The 15,896-nt window shown below is 44.5% G+C and overlaps 1 protein-coding gene across 1 annotated transcript in view; it reads right to left on the bottom strand.

Annotated features, from left to right (window-relative positions):
* Window positions 1-14,090, bottom strand: part of LOC144132794 (uncharacterized) — a 185,764-nt gene extending 171,674 nt beyond the window's left edge. Inside the window, exon 1 of the mRNA XM_077665453.1 lies at window positions 13,663-14,090. The gene's annotated coding sequence lies outside the window, so the exon portion shown is untranslated. The remainder of the gene's footprint in view (window positions 1-13,662) is intronic.
* Window positions 14,091-15,896: the final 1,806 nt, after the last annotated feature.

Here is a 15,896-nt window from a genome sequence, read left to right as displayed (position 1 = left end):
CTCGTAAGCAAAATCAGGTAGCATTGTTTTAATTATTGTCTGCATCAACAGGAGGAACAGCTAGACTCCTTGTCATCACGTGTGTGCATCATCAGCCGCAACAGATAACCCCCTCCATGTTATAGCGAAACGAAACAGCAAGAGAACTGCATGCATGCCCAAGAAAACGAATCAAGGTGCAGAGTTATCCCTAGTGAGCTCTTTCACACTCAAAGAGAGCAAATAATCAGTTAAATGTGCACTTGCACGCCTCATCACATCCTTGAAGTTTGATAACCTTGCTCAGTATCAACATACGAATAAAGCCACAGCATTAGAAGCTATTGCAATGCTTATTTAAACAAGAAAAATCTATAACAAGCTTTCGCACTAAATTCTGCCCCCACAGTCAAAGATTGAATGGTATCCCCAACAACAGACATTAGCATGTTGTGGGTAATTGCGCTACTACGTAGAGAATTTAGTCAGTCATTGTCTTATGAAGATAATCTGCACAGCACATAATGTTAAAATTATTTACTGTTTTCCATGACAAGCATGCAGTCTTTGTCGTACAGAGCTTTCGCCTCAAAAGCATTAGCAAAAAGGCATCGCAAAATAAATTGCACATTTTTGTTTCTCTTACAGCGGCTAGGACAAAGTAACTGTACTTACTGTTAAATCTATTTAATTATTTGTAGATAATCTAGCACAGATTGCCACTATGGCAGGTGTGAGTGATACAATACAATAAAAGCAGTACAGAGATGAACTTGCTTGTCTACAACGCTGGAGTGGCCATTTGAGAACAAACAAACCTAAACATTTATGCACACCCTGCATCAACGACAATGCTTGTGCTCAAATAAAGCCGCACTGACTTTTTATTGATAAAATCCTAAAAATATTAGCAGCGGCTTAGCTCGGCTGTGCCAGGATATACGTAGCGTGAGCTACGCTGAGCCGGTAAGCATCAATTGTTGCTGAGAAGCAATTTCGCTCTCCTTCTCCATGGCTATACACATACTGGCAAACGCCCCGCTATATGTATACCCCCTGTGATACCTCTGCGCATGCGCAAAAAATGAGAGGCACTATCAAGCGGCTCCGGCGAAGCGTCAGACTTTGCTACGGCGCAACGGAGGCGCACAGCTGGACACGCGCCGGCGCCAGTGCATCTGTCCCGTGGAATGCGCAGACCTGCGAGGCGCGCACGGCGGCGGCGGCGGCTCCGGCGCGCCAGCTCTGCGTCGTGTGACGTCACTGCTCCTCACGCATGCCCAGCACGGCTCTCCAGGAGCCACGCGAAACTGCTTAACCTCAGCCAGTGTAGCTCACGCTAAAAAATGTGTAAGAGAGCAGCAGCGCCAATATTTCATTTCATGCGCTACGCGGTTGGCCACATGGTCGGTCACGTGGTGCAGAGCAGCTGCGGGTGGCGCGGCGCCGTGGCTGGTCACGTGGTCCGTCACATGGCTGGTCACGTGACCAGAGACCGGCGGCTCCGACTCGCCAGCCGGGCTCGATGTGACGTCACTACTCCCCGCGCATTCTCAGCACGGCTCTCCAGGAGCCACGGCAAACTGCTCGACCTCTGCCAGTGTAGCTTACGCCACAAAAGGGAGCCTGCACGATAAAAGATTTCTCTGGCTTAAAGGTGAGACATAAATGAAACACACACCCCTAGGATGCTGATTCCTTAACCGATATCTTTGCAGACAGTGTGCTAGACATCAGGCAACTACGGCATCAGTGATAGTCTGCTCCAGCAGGCCAGTAGCGCCAATCACCTCAGGTTCGGACAGTGCTGGCACGACTACGGATAAAAAGTGATGCCAGAGCAGCGTCATACCGGTGAGGTAGCAGGATTGGGCCTGAATGCGGACGCTAAGGAGCAAAAGGTTCTATGGGTAGTAGAAGAAATGTGCATTAGAGACGGGCTTCTACAAACATCTTCACGAAAACAACATCGAGTTAGAATCTCCAACGGTTCATCACAATGTGTTCTGGAGGGGCGGCTTACGAGTAATTACCTCTTTCTCCAGCAGTTCGAAAAACTTGTGCTCTACATTGCCTATGGTACTTTTTTCAACAATCAGAGCTATTTTTTGATAATTATAGCATACCTTATAAAGTAACACCAAAAGTTGGCAAATTACATTCAGTGCACTGAAGAAAGTTCAAGTAAAATAAGCACAGACCTTCCAATGTGCACTTACCTCAGCAGCACTGCAATCGAATGGCTCTGCTATTTGACCGCAGCGGTGGCCGAGTGGTTGAGCATCCGCCTCGCATGCGGGAGGTGCGGGGTTCGATCCCCAGTGCCGCCGGGTACCCACCGGTGATACAATGGGTACAAGCTTTCCCCTGGTCTGGTGCTCGGCTTATTTAGGGTGAAATGCTTGGGAAATGGGTCTCTGACCCCACCTTGAGAAAAAGAAAAAATACCTTGTGACATGGCGCTCTTTGGCCATAGCTGCCCTTGCGCCATAAAAATCCATAATCATCATCGGCTCTGCTATTTGATCATCGCTTTGGTACCCCAAACCGTTCAAAACTTGAGGAGTGTAGGTTATGTGACGTCGAAGTGGCAATGATTACAACCCCATATCCGGCCCACACTCAGCGAACAGGATCAAAATTTCCACGCCTGCATAAGAACCTTTTGTTAAAATGGTCTGCTTCTCCCGTTCTACTCCTGTTCAGCCGGAATAACGAATCTAGCGGCGCTTCATAGTTCTCAGCGTGCGACCAAATATTATCACACAACTTCACCACAATGAAGGTAATGCAAAGAGAACTAGGCGGTGGCTCTCAAAGCTCCATAGGTGGCTCACGAGCGGTTCAGAACACCATATCTACGGAAATGATCCCCCCGTGCTCGCATTTCGCACCTCGCCGCAAATAAGACGTCTAGACCAAGCATAAATGCATTTAAAGCTCTCATTCATCCACAGAAAACATCACCGGTTGTTTCCCAGTTCTGTACTTGCATTCGTTAGCAATGACAAGCTGTTTCTTCAATCGGGCATCGGTCTCACCGTTGTGGTACTAAGCACAGTACTTGAGTGCTGTTTATTGTCGATTACCCTGCCATAAAAAATGTCTTCCGCTGTGCAGAACCCACCTGCCACCTTCAGAGTTTAGTCACACAACCAGAGCACTAACAAGCTCACACATTTAGCAAACAAGAGCTGAAGAAAGGTACCATCGCTACTACCGTCGTATTGATGCTGCACAGAACTGATTGACAGTGCACAAAAAAAAGAACAAAAAAAGAGGTGGCGTAGCCTGGACGCACCCAGGTGATGTGTCGGTCGACACCGCCACTGGCGAAAGAAACGGCGGGGCTAATGTCGCCTAATGTGGAATGTTTTGGAAGACAATTTTTGAGTTTTTGTGAGGAGCATGCATGCTGCAGAAGACAACGAAATATTTGTTTGTAGGTAAAAAAAATCTGCCCACTTACATGCACTACAAGAACTCGAACTCCGTAATTATAACACCAGATTCTGGCAGCGCTGCAATCCAAATCGATACCCTGGGGTCGTGCTTAAAACATCGACACTGACAACTTCACTGTTACTGAGGTAACTGCGTCGCAGAGTCGGTAATTACTGTCATTTTGGACAATTCCAGCGCATACTCTTCACTGTACTATAGAAAGATAAGTGCCTGAATTTTATTCTATGTGTGGGTGCCGTGGGAACGCGAGCGTTATAGCATGCTGCCGGGGAGTGACATGCAAGATTTGTGAAACGCTTGCACCGCCGGATCGCCCCACTTGAGAGTGTGTCAATCACATCATTGGAGACTCTGTACGCTCTTTTCCCGAGCGTGGTCCTCTGGTAGTCTCGCTACCGAAGTATCTTGTGTGTTGCCTTAGCTGTCGACGTATACGCCCCGCTTTATAAAACAGTTATTCATTCACTTTCGCCTCTGCCTCTTGCGGTCATGGGCACAGTCTCATGTGCGCTGCACAGTGTTTTTTTTGTAATTCGAGTGGCTGTAATCGTGAATCAAGCGGATGAAATAAAATCAGGGCAATTCACACGACAATCCTACCTCGTGGACACCACGACATGGACACCAAGTGTGATCAGTATTCACACACACACACACACACACGCACACGCACACGCACACGCACGCGCACGCACGCGCACGCACGCACGCGCACGCACGCACGCACGCACGCACACACACGCACGCGCACACACACAAGTTTCAACGTGTATACATGAAAACCATAGAAATTAGAATGCAGCAACTTCGTGAATTGATAAAGTCATTGCTACCACAGCACTTTTGTCACTGTGCGTATTTTGCTATGACTGCTTCGCACCACACTCTTGGATTCCTTACCCGTGAAATTTTGTGCTCGACCGGCTCCCATTTCTTCTAGAGAATTGATTTTCTTGTCCTTCTGAACTCTCCACAAATTTTTTGCGAAAAATAGCTCTATATAGTTTTTCTAAACAGAAACAACAAGTAACATCGCAATTTTCCTTCATAATATATGGCCGAATCAGGTAGTGTTGCGTTTTGAATAAATATAGAAACTTGCCTTCTTTTTTAACCACCGGGAAAATAATTATAGGCTGCCTGTGACTCCTACCATTGGAGCTGATGTGTTCAGGGAAAATATGTACAAAATTGCGCATTTTATTTTGAGTGCACTTTCCAACGACCCCTCAGGAATTTTTAACAGCAGGATTTTTATTAATAGAATATCAAAGTTTCTGATGTTAAGCGCACCCACCACAGGTAGTTTCTGTGCCGTGTTGCCGATTCAGTGCACATCACTGCAGTCTGTCCTTTACTCTAGCTTGCAGGTGTTCATGCTCCCTTTGCCAAAGCGCAGCCGGCGGCAGAGCATCTCGTGGGCTCTCTGTAAGCGTGCAAGGTGCGTTCGCGACGAGTCAGTCGGTAGTCGGGCACTGCAGCAGCCTCAGATGCCGAGTCTATTGTACTCACTGAAACTTGCCTTCTGCTGCTCGGTGCATGATATAGTTCTCAATTGACTCTTTTTTTCTCGGATTAGAACTCGTTATACAAATATTCTTGGTTAGCTTTGTTTGGTTGTCGCAATGTTTTGCTTCTATCGAAAATGGCATTTTCTTCTGAAATTGGCATATCCTGCGCGGCAATTAACATAGTAAAAAAACGTCAAAAGGTTGGTCAGCGTCTGTTAGGTTTCCTATTTGACTCCAATGAATCATTCACTTGAACGGGCGAAGCATCACAATGTCGCACCAGTGATTTTGCGACTAGAATTAAACATCGCGTCAGGGAGTTCTCTAGTTTTCTGCTCAGCAGCCATTATAAGGAACAATGTTTTGTTGCCACTTAATTCAGAGGTAAGCACGTCTGCGTGGAATTCTTGAGGTCGCAAATCTTTTACGCTCATATGTAACACTGTCGCACTCTCAGCTGATTTTCTCGTTGGTAAACATATGCTAATTAATGAATTCTACGTAGAAAATAGGGCTCTTCATTCGCGCATGAATAAACCGTAGACCGATCATTAATGATGTATACTAAGGTAACTCAAGTTTGTTGTTTTCATCCAGCGCATGATAAAAACGCCACAAGAAAAATTAGAATTTTTTTTAAATCATAGCGCTGCCCGAAACACAATTAAACTTAATAATTTTTGCTACTCGGAGTCAAAAACATTAGACCCTAAAATGCCTCCATATCTTATATTCGCAACATACAAGGCAACAAACGTAGTCGGAAAAACGCGATGCATAATCGGTAACTGCAACGTATATTTCAGAAAAGGCCAGGATGTCCAATCTGCTTTTAAACAGTTGGAGAAATGTATTTATATCCTCCATCTTCTTTTTGATACTTATAATAATTACGTAGAGTACGGAGATGGTTCTGTCGTTTTTCATGGGCAGGTTCTTTAACTCTTTTGCGCCGTAGCAATTACATATCCTCTGATTTGAGATGTGTTTGACTGGTTGCGCGTGTTTGTATTGTTATTATCACCCGCCAATCGGGGCTGTTCTATGTTGCTAGCGATGAGAACAAATAGTGCATATTCCTATTTTCGGCCAAGTATTTTAGCACCTCAAGTCCAAAGAAACCTCGAAACGCTTCTTATTTTTCTCGATTGCAGCATCAAGCAATATCTTGTTTGCCTTGGTGATAGGTTCAGAATGAAAATAAAAGTAGCTCAATAAACACGGACCAAAAGGCTGTCTCGCAGCTTCTGCGTCATTTTCTCTGCCTTAAGTAAGATGGTCATTGACAAAATTGGTTCTCTTGTTTCACTACCCAACACAGTCATATCGAATCGCTTTTTTCTACATTCTTTGAAAATATGTTTTTGCTTACTTCTGAGCGTGGACCCAGTGACTTATATCAACATCAGCAGCACCGAGCGTCTCCCCAATATGCTCGGCTATCTTAGGGATGCTTAAAGATGCCCTCGCTCATGTCAGACTTCTCGCTTACACAACACATTTAAGGCCTAAGCTGGAATATACTGACATTTTGTGGGACCCCCATACGATGTGCAATATAAATTATCTTCAAAAAATTCAAAGACGCTTTAATTATTCGAAATAAGGTCGCACCGATCGGTATCTGAACAAATGGCAGAAAATATCAAAAACACTCTCCAGGCAAAAAGAAATCATCCATCTATAATTTTTATTTCACACACTTAATCAGAAGCTCGCCCTTGATCATAGGCCTTACGTTTACCCTCTTATTTTTAGGCAGACATGCCACTCTCCTGCACTTTCCTTGGCGCCTAACTTTGCGAAGACTAACCTATAGGAATAAATAATAAAATGACTATGCCGAAAAGATCATTCGCTAAGGGAAAGCCTTTCATTTCGAAGTTGTTTAGTCACTGATATTGCTCTAGATCTTGAGTTTCTTGCGCTAGCCGCTGGTTCTCTGCTTTTCGTTGAGTTTATTCTGTTCTGCCAATTGGAAAAAAAAATGGAAATTGGTTTCCTGGGAAAGTAATTGGCGCAGTATCTCTCACATATCGGTGGACGCCTGAACCACGCCCTTTTCGAAGAGATAAAGGAGGGAGTGAAAGAAGAAAGGAAGAAAGAGGTACCGTAGTGGAGGGCTTCGGAACAATTTTGACCACCTGGGGATGTTTAAAGGCTCTGACATCGCATAGAACACGAGCGCTTTAGCGTTTCGCCTCCATCGAAACTCTGCCGCCGCATTCGGGTTCGAACCCGGGTACTCCGAATCAGTAGCCGAAATTCTAACCACTGAGCCACCACGGCGGGAATTTCGCATTTCTTGCCTGAGCTGCCTTATTTTCTTGTGGTTTTTTGACATCTGTCTAAACATTTGGGTAGAAATAAATGCGGTAAATCATTTCTGCCCTGTAGCCGCGTGCACCGTTTCCAAAATGCGTGGTGAGTCCGTCGAACGCGTACTTTACGTACCGTCGATGCCACGGATGCGCTAATAGCGTTGGCAATTGTTCATTTCTCAGACATGGCGCAGTATACGATGATCCTGCTTTCAAAGTGGTGACTTTCGAGGGTTATGGTGAACAGCTTCTCGTTGCAAACGTAGCGGCGAATGTATGCACAGCGGGAACAGCCTGAAAAATCAGTGTGTTTCTTTGATCAGTGTGCTTGCTTTACCGCTGCCGAGCTGAATCATGGAAACCACACTAATACACGTAAGCCTTACCATCAGGAACTCCCCACCAATCTTTGTGTGGCGTTTTTACTTTTGCACTATCACAGTGGGCTTCATAACTCTACAATCTCGCATTCTGAGCGCACCGACACTAGAATCTTTTTGAGGAGACTTCGATTTCACCGCGGCCGGTTCAAGGGAAAGGCTTCATCATGCAGCCTGAGGGCTTCATGTTTTGATTAAGGGTGAAGAGAATATACGGCGCCAACATTACACAGTTAGGAATTGCAGTTTGGTTTCGTGAAAATTGACTCACTGCAACAACTTAGGGAGTGCCTAAATTCCTACAAAAGTGGCAGAAATAAAGAATATCTATTGCTGCTTTCATTCTTTTTCGAACTGTTTTTTTATCCTACTGCAGCATTGTAATAGAAAAGGTAGCGAGGTTTCGCTGAGCTACTGACTACAAGGTCTTAAAGCTTGCTGTACAAGCCGTAGAGCGCCTTCTTTGTTACTACTATCAGACACATATCAAGACCATTGAAGTCTGGGGTTCTAAAATGCATTCTGCACAAGAGCCACAAGACTCAAACGTATTCAGTGCTAGTAGAGGAAGTAACACATGCCATAAGATATAGTAACACAAGCACAACTGCAATCGGTGCCCACAGAATTTTTTCTAAACAATGAAAAGGGGCTGTAAATATATGCGACAGGTAATAAGTGCACAAATGCTGTTGCCCTTTCATTTGCATCATTAATGTCTCTGACTGTGACCGGGGCCGCTCATAAAAGCTGCCACAAGATATCGAAGAAGCCAAATAAAACAATCGCTTTATATAAATTTTGTTCAAAGCAGACACTTGGTAGAACAAAGAAGCTGCTGAAAGTGTGAGCAGAGAAACAAGCGCTCTGAAACAACACTTCACTGTGTAAGGGCTGAAAGCTCTATAGTGACACGCCTGCAGTTGAGAGAGTTGATTACTTGGAGGTTTTGATAGAAATGCTAGTTAGCCATGAGAAGTTAAAAGGTAGTCGCTGAAGTTATTATTTACAGTCAGCGGCTACCATTCTGAATTGGAAGAGAGATACTGAGATGAGATGGCAATCTATGAGCGTCTTCAAAAAGAGCCATGACTTTAAACGCAAACTGCGCACTTGAACACTAGCTGTGCCCAGGTGGCGGATAATGTTTAGAGCATGAGAAGTGGTTACTATCATAAGAGTAATTCCTCGTAAAAGTTCAAAAGCTACAGTCCACTAACTTTGGCAATGGAGATCAATCTGACTTTTCTTTAGCAGAACGCAATGCATGGTACTCTGCGAGAACCTAATTCCTCTTGCCCCTGTGCTTTCGAACTCACTCTTAAATTAAATATGTTTGTAACGTATTACCCTACCAATGATTCACTGTCCCTAGAACGCGGTTGAAGTTGCAATAAATAGAGAACAATTTCGCGGTAGATGTCCGACAAACCTCATCCCTCAGCTTTCTGGGTGGAGTTAATAGTAGGTGCGAGGAGTCCGCGCTTTTGAGTTCACTACAGTGACTGTGGTCTCCGTGAAAGCAGGCTTCGGCGCAGGCTTAGCGTAGTGTTGTCCAAAGCAGCCAAATTGTAAGGTATAGTTCGCACTGTCGTATGCAATAGCCATCCTAGGCGCTGTGGTAGGGTTGGGTGCACCCCTAAATCACGTGTTTTGAGTTCGAACTCGCTTTATATTAAAAGACAAACTACCAGACAAAATGAAACAACATGCTAGCGGTGCGCCGGCCACTCCAAGGAATATGATGAGTCATCAACACAATGCAGTCGTGCCCACGTGAATATCGACACTTTGATTACGGAGGAAAATTGTCCATAAAGCGAGCCTACGGTGATAGTGGATGGCGAAGGAAAAAGAAATTGAGAGAAAGAAATCGCTGTGAATAGGCACTTCTTCAGTGAATAGAATGGCCAGTGGATTTTAAATTAGGCGAAATTTTAGTACTTACAAGCCCGGATATTCTTTCTCCATTGTAACTGAAATAATGTCGTAAAGCTTAATGCGCTTAGTGCTCTATAATATGCTGGATGGCGTAAAATGGCTACATGACCTGACTACAAGACCTGACTACTACTTTGGCTGTTCAAATTCTGTGAACCACTACGGTGTATATGATCATCCAAACGGCTGAGACCACCTGAATGCGGCTTTCCACGCTGCTCTAGCTGCAGAGAAAGTTTTCTTCGGGGCCATTCATCCAATACGGAAAGTATTAAACCGCATTAATTGGTAACCATTGTATTTAAGGCCAAAAACCTCAGAATAAAAGAGCCATCATTTAGCAATTTGCAATCTTTTGCTGCATTGCTCTGGTCCCGTGCACTAAAATTAAAGAAATAAAACTGCAGGCTGCAGCAGTGTAGACTTTATTCTTATCACCACCCATATTACCGCGACCAAAGCACATAGGCTCCTATGGGCTCTATTCATTGTGGCACTGTCTAATGTGTCGAAGTCTAGTTAACTTAAATTAGTCCTAAATTTTATTTTCATGGGAACAAATACTATGGTGCCATCTGCGGAAGAGTCGGATTGAGACTCCATGATAAAATTTGGTGAAAAAAGAAATCTTTGTTGCTAGAGGGTCCGGTGCACCCGAGTAGTGCGAAAGCTGAACAGCCTTCGGAGAACGCAGTCAGCTTCGCTGGCATCGCGCAATGGCAGCTAAAACCGGCGGTTAAAAAAAAAATGACGTTGGAGCGCGGCAGGCAGTGTAGGCCAGTACGTCTTTTGAAAACTAGCGGCTGGATGCGGACGCCTCCGCGATGAATATAACTGTCGTAGCACTCATAGCAGCGGCCGAAGAAACGGGGCCTGGCAAGGACAGGATAGGCGCGTAGTGACGAAGAAGGTCTTGCCAAATGCAAGAAAGATAGAGTGCGCACCGTATGCTGGGCGGCGCTAGGGCCGGGACAGGCATGAGAACTGCATCAGAAAGCATGCGTGCACAATTCTCCTGGAAACATGCTCGAAGCTTCCTGTCGAAACTAGCACTGAGACGGTAAACCACTGTTAGTGGTGGCGAGAGTTACTATGGTCGGTACGAAAGGTGAGCAGGAGAGTGCAGCGTTCATGCGTGACTCCTCTCTAAAGTTGAGTGAAAGTATGGCTGTGATCAGAAGCTCTGTAGTTTCGACTTTTGAAGTAGCCCCCGAAAGAACTGTTTGCGAAAACACCGCAAGTGGTGAAGAGAAGACGGGGCGTCAAAGGTGGGGAAGCCCGAAGCAGAGTGCAGAGAAGTGGCAGCAGCTCCTAGACAATAGCAATCCCCGTTTTGAAGTCGGCGTAGATCGAGGGATTGAGTGGCGGAAACCTAAGTTTGGCCGGGAGACTGGCCGGGAACTCGAGGCTGGCGTGCTGATAACTAAATAGGTGGCTGCGCACGTTAAACGGTGAACTGGATGTCCAGCAGCACCAGCCTGAAGGTGAAGTCTTTGGCGTAGAACAGAGGAAAATTCTGGAGCCGTGGAAGGGTGAGGTGTTGATACGGTGGGAAGACCTCACCGGGAACGGTAGGATGCACGCGCATTGCGGCGGGTAGCAGCAGGAGGCCACGCACCGCGGAGAAAGGGCTCCGCAAAGCCGGGAGCGAACAACAGGATGAAAGCGACTGGGTCTATCTGAGGGAAGGATGAACTGGAAGCGCAGAAACGGCTGTTGTGCCTTCGCGCTAGTGGAGGCTATCGTTCGAGGTGGCCACGTTTCCAATGAAGGCTGATGATGTGGAGGGGGCCGTGTGGGTGGGGACAATCTGCATATTGCAGTAGCCTCTGAAGCGGCGGCTGGTTAGCATACGAAGCGGACCGCCGACGCTGCTGTCTTGTCCGGATGCTGAGAAGCTCGTCGGTGGCGCCAGTTCCTAAGGTGGCGCCGCTAGACACTAATACAACGCAATTCTTTGGCCAAGAGGAATAAATGCAGTGCCCCTCACTGTTCTGTAGAGTGCTCTAGCTGTATGCACGAAACCACAAAAACTGAAATTATACATCGGCAATGGTTTTCCCGTAAATTGCTCGTGCCCACTGCGCTGGTAGGTATATCCCGCTCGGCTTCCACGCAAGCGTGTCGTAATGAGAGGATAGCAGCTTCGGGGAACTGTCTGTTTATAATGAAGTGGACCAGTGGGGCTCTGTAATTAATGGAGAAGCAGCGTATACGTTTAATGAAAAGTGGACTATGTTGTAACTTCCCTATCTCGTAGGCGGCAACGCCATGCATGGTGCTCGATAGCCATGGTATGCGCCAGAAATTTTTCTTTCTGGGTTTTCATAATGTGTATTTTAGTTCAGCCTGCACTTATTTAACAATCATGACGGTTGCGGCATAAGCGGGGAGTATTTCGGACATTTATCTTTGACAACAAAAGAAATGCAAATAGAAAAGGAAATACCATTATTAGCTCTGAACCAAAAACAAAAGTTTGCCAAACCTGTCCATATGCCGCAACGTGATTTCTATTGCTAATATTCCTTAGCCGCGCTAGAGGTGATAGCTAAGTATAATATAAGTAATTAAATTCCTACCATTCCAGAAAAAAAAACATTATAACGTGACAGCCCCAATGTGTTCATTGTCCAAAAAAAGTATTATGAAGCGATCAACTTTTTCCTTCCACGCTGGATATCTTTACTATGCCGAAAAAAGAAGAATAGGTTTGTTACTATTTGGTAAATGCCGTGTTCGACATCAAGTACTTATTAGGAAACAATACTGAGGCAGCGGGAAACCTTATTCTCTGCTACTTAAAATGTCTGTGCCGTATCTTTATTTGACGTTAGCTTTCTGTTGTCATTGAGCACATTCTGTTAAAAGACCACTTCTTTAAAGCCTGACATACCTTTTTCTGACGGCGATAAGACACCGTGGCGTTTTCCAAATGGTTAGAGCAATTAGCCGAAACCGCCTTTTTAACAGCTACTGTTTTAAACCTAATCACTATGGTTATTATAATGCTGAAGCAGACTGCTCTCGAGCCAGAAAAATTATAAATTCTCTTCATACAACATTCTTTCGGTGCATCCTAAAAATTTAAGAAGTCATTCCTTCTACTTTCGCCTTCTAACGGTTTTTCTCAAAATCACCGCAGAACACGGCACTTAGGGCTGTTAGAAAAATACCATAGTAGCCATTTTCGTGATAGGTTCAACAAATGACAAGCTTATTGCAGCATCGCAATTTATTTCTCATTAACAATGCAAACAATGAACCTGAGTGTTTAGATCGTATTAGCGAGCCTAGCTGCTCGCGAAATTTTTTACTTTACTTTGTGCGGGTGAGATACATATCATGATCTTGAAGAATAGTCTGTACTAGAATGCAATTTGGGGTCTTAAATCCGCATTATGTGAGTGTTCCAACTTTGTTGATTAGTATATTAAATACCGCCTATTTATTTCAAGCTAGTGTAAAGGTTTCGTGCCCGCTTATCATCTTCCTCTTTAAACAGGTTACATAGATACCCCCCCCCCCCAAAAAAAAAAAAATCCTAATCATGGTGTTCTGGCACAAATAGTACAAGTGCATCTTTTGAGGCACTCATCTCTTTGCATGTGGGCACAAAATGTGTGAAGAAATAGTTGCAAGACTACGAACGCACGTCCAAAGTGGAATGCGATAGCTTTAGAGAATCCCATTACTGCTATTCTGTTGCGCGCAAACAGAGAACTTGTTCTAAGCGGGTTTTTCCTCTTATCTATCTTGCCTCTCTTGCTTCTCTTTCTCCTTTGTTCAATAGGTAGGTTATTATGATGCACCTAATCAGGCAACCTCTGCCTAACAATGACACATGTAATTCTCCCCTACCATGGTAGGCTGGCAGGCACTTGAGACACATGGGGGATTCTATTCATGTTACTGTTCAGTGGCAGCAGTGAAATACTGTGCTAACACGACCATCCAAGGCAATCAAAGGAAGACACAAGAACGTCACAACACACTTTTTGGCAGCAGCAGCGGTAGGAGTGCATAGGCTTATTCTACTGAAAAACCAAAAGGTATTCCACCAACCTGTGAATACAGAAGCACGTCGCATTAACGTCCGGCCTCCGTCGCCGCTGCTGCCAAAGTGATTAGGCCAGCCAAGATCAACGCCCACGCGATGTGGCGATAACAGTCCCGTCTTCGCAGTTCCGTCGGAAGATGGCAGCTCCTACAATGGCGGGAAGCGCGAACACGCTGCGTCGTTGAAGAATGCGCTGCACATTTCCAAGTTCGGAGTGCTGTTCCCAGATCTTCTCCGCCAGGCAAGCTTGCTTCTGTGTCAACGTAAGTCCTCGTCGGGATAGGTGTAGATCAACGGGCACCTGTGAATACAGAAGCACGTCGCATTAACGTCCGGCCTCCGTCGCCGCTGCTGCCAAAGTGATTAGGCCAGCCAAGATCAACGCCCACGCGATGTGGCGATAACAGTCCCGTCTTCGCAGTTCCGTCGGAAGATGGCAGCTCCTACAATGGCGGGAAGCGCGAACACAATGCGTCGTTGCGTCGTTCCCAGGTTCGAACCCGACCGCGGCGGCTGCATTTTTATGGAGGAAAAACGCTAAGGCGCCCGTGTGCTGTGCGATGTCAGTGCACGTTTAAGATCCCCAGGTGGTCAAAATTATTCCGGAGCCCTCCACTACGGCACCTCTTCTTCCTTTGTTCTTTCACTCCCTCCTTTATCCCTTCCCTTACGGCGCGGCTAAGGTGTCCAACGATATATGAGACAGATACTGCGACATTTACTTTCCCCAAAAACCAATTATTATTATTATTATTACTAATATTATTATTATTATTATTATTATTATTATTATTATTATTATTATTATTATTATTATTATTATTATTATTATTATTATTATTATTATTATTATTATTATTGGGGTACATTCGGGTCATATTTCACAGTGGAAGGCAGCTCGCTATAAGCGCTGGTTTTCTGAGGGACATAAAACACTATTATTAGCACATTATTTTGTAAGCGATATGTAAATGGTGGGTTCTTCTGGAATACTTGTACGAAATCAGACATTTTTTTCGCATTTATTGCAGTTATTTCGGTGCGTATATTACCATCTGCTAAGCAGCACTTCCACGTCCGTGCAAGACCTGCCTGCCTCTCACATGTACACCCCAACAACATTCATTCAGTGTCATGGAATTCATTTTAAACGCTGAAGATCCTCAAAGCATGGCGTCGTCCGCGTGGGCAGTGCGTGAAACAATGATGCCGATGCCTCTCATGAATAAAGCCGAAAGTTTGGATGGTTAGATAAAGCTCGTAATGAAAAAATAGTGCCAAAGGAACACGAAGGACGGAAAAGGAACGATGAAGCGCTATAGCGCTTGTCTCTCGTGTCCTTTTGTGCTATTTTTTGTTCATGAGCCTCTCATGAGTGCCTGCGTTTTCGGCTTTCATCTGCAAATAAAGTTGTTCGGCCTTTGATTCAAATTAAGCACCGTCGCAAGTAAAAAGCCTGGAAATAAATTTAATATTATCAGTTGAGAGATTATCCCTTTGAGATGAGCACAACCTGATAATACCGTACTTTTCGTACCGTATAATCAGTTTGGGCACAAGAAAAGTAAGTATTTTAGAGGGCTTATTTTTCAGCAAGAAAATTGTTTTAAATAAATTTTTAACACACAAAATCGGATTTTACCCGAATAAGAAAAGCCCTGTATTCACACAGTATACTTTGTTTGCTTCTTTGCTTATAAAGTGAACTGTGAAATAAATTCGTTGTATTTTTTTATTAACTGAACAGTGGAGACACAAGAGGAAAATAAGCCATATTCGCTGAACAAAAGTATTTAATTATACAGTTTCCGAAACAGACCATTCTAGAGGTCGAAATTACATGCCGACCCAAGAGTTTTATCCAGCAGTAACTTGCACTGCCGATTGTCTGCAATGTTAAGATTTTCTGTAGTGGCATTTTCTGTAGTGGCTGAAGAAAAAGGTGCATGTGATTACAGTAAAATTTCAAAAGACTGCATTGCGACCGCGGCACACATGTTTGAAATGTTTGAGAAATTACAAATTACAAATTACAAATTACAAATTACAAATTACAAATTACAAATTACAAATTACAAATTACAAATTACAAATTACAAAGTGCAAAGTGCAAAGTGCAAAGTGCAAAGTGCAAAGTGCAAAGTGCAAAGTGCAAAGTGCAAAGTGCAAAGTGCAAAGTGCAAAGTGCAAAGTGCAAAGTGCAAAGTGCAAAGTGCAAAGTGCAAATTGCAAATTGCAA

The sequence above is a fragment of the Amblyomma americanum genome, chromosome 5 (genome assembly GCF_052857255.1).
Source record: "Amblyomma americanum isolate KBUSLIRL-KWMA chromosome 5, ASM5285725v1, whole genome shotgun sequence".
Classification (NCBI taxonomy): domain Eukaryota; kingdom Metazoa; phylum Arthropoda; class Arachnida; order Ixodida; family Ixodidae; genus Amblyomma; species Amblyomma americanum.
Note: the sequence above shows the minus strand (reverse complement) of the source record. Positions and strands in the feature narration are given on the sequence as shown.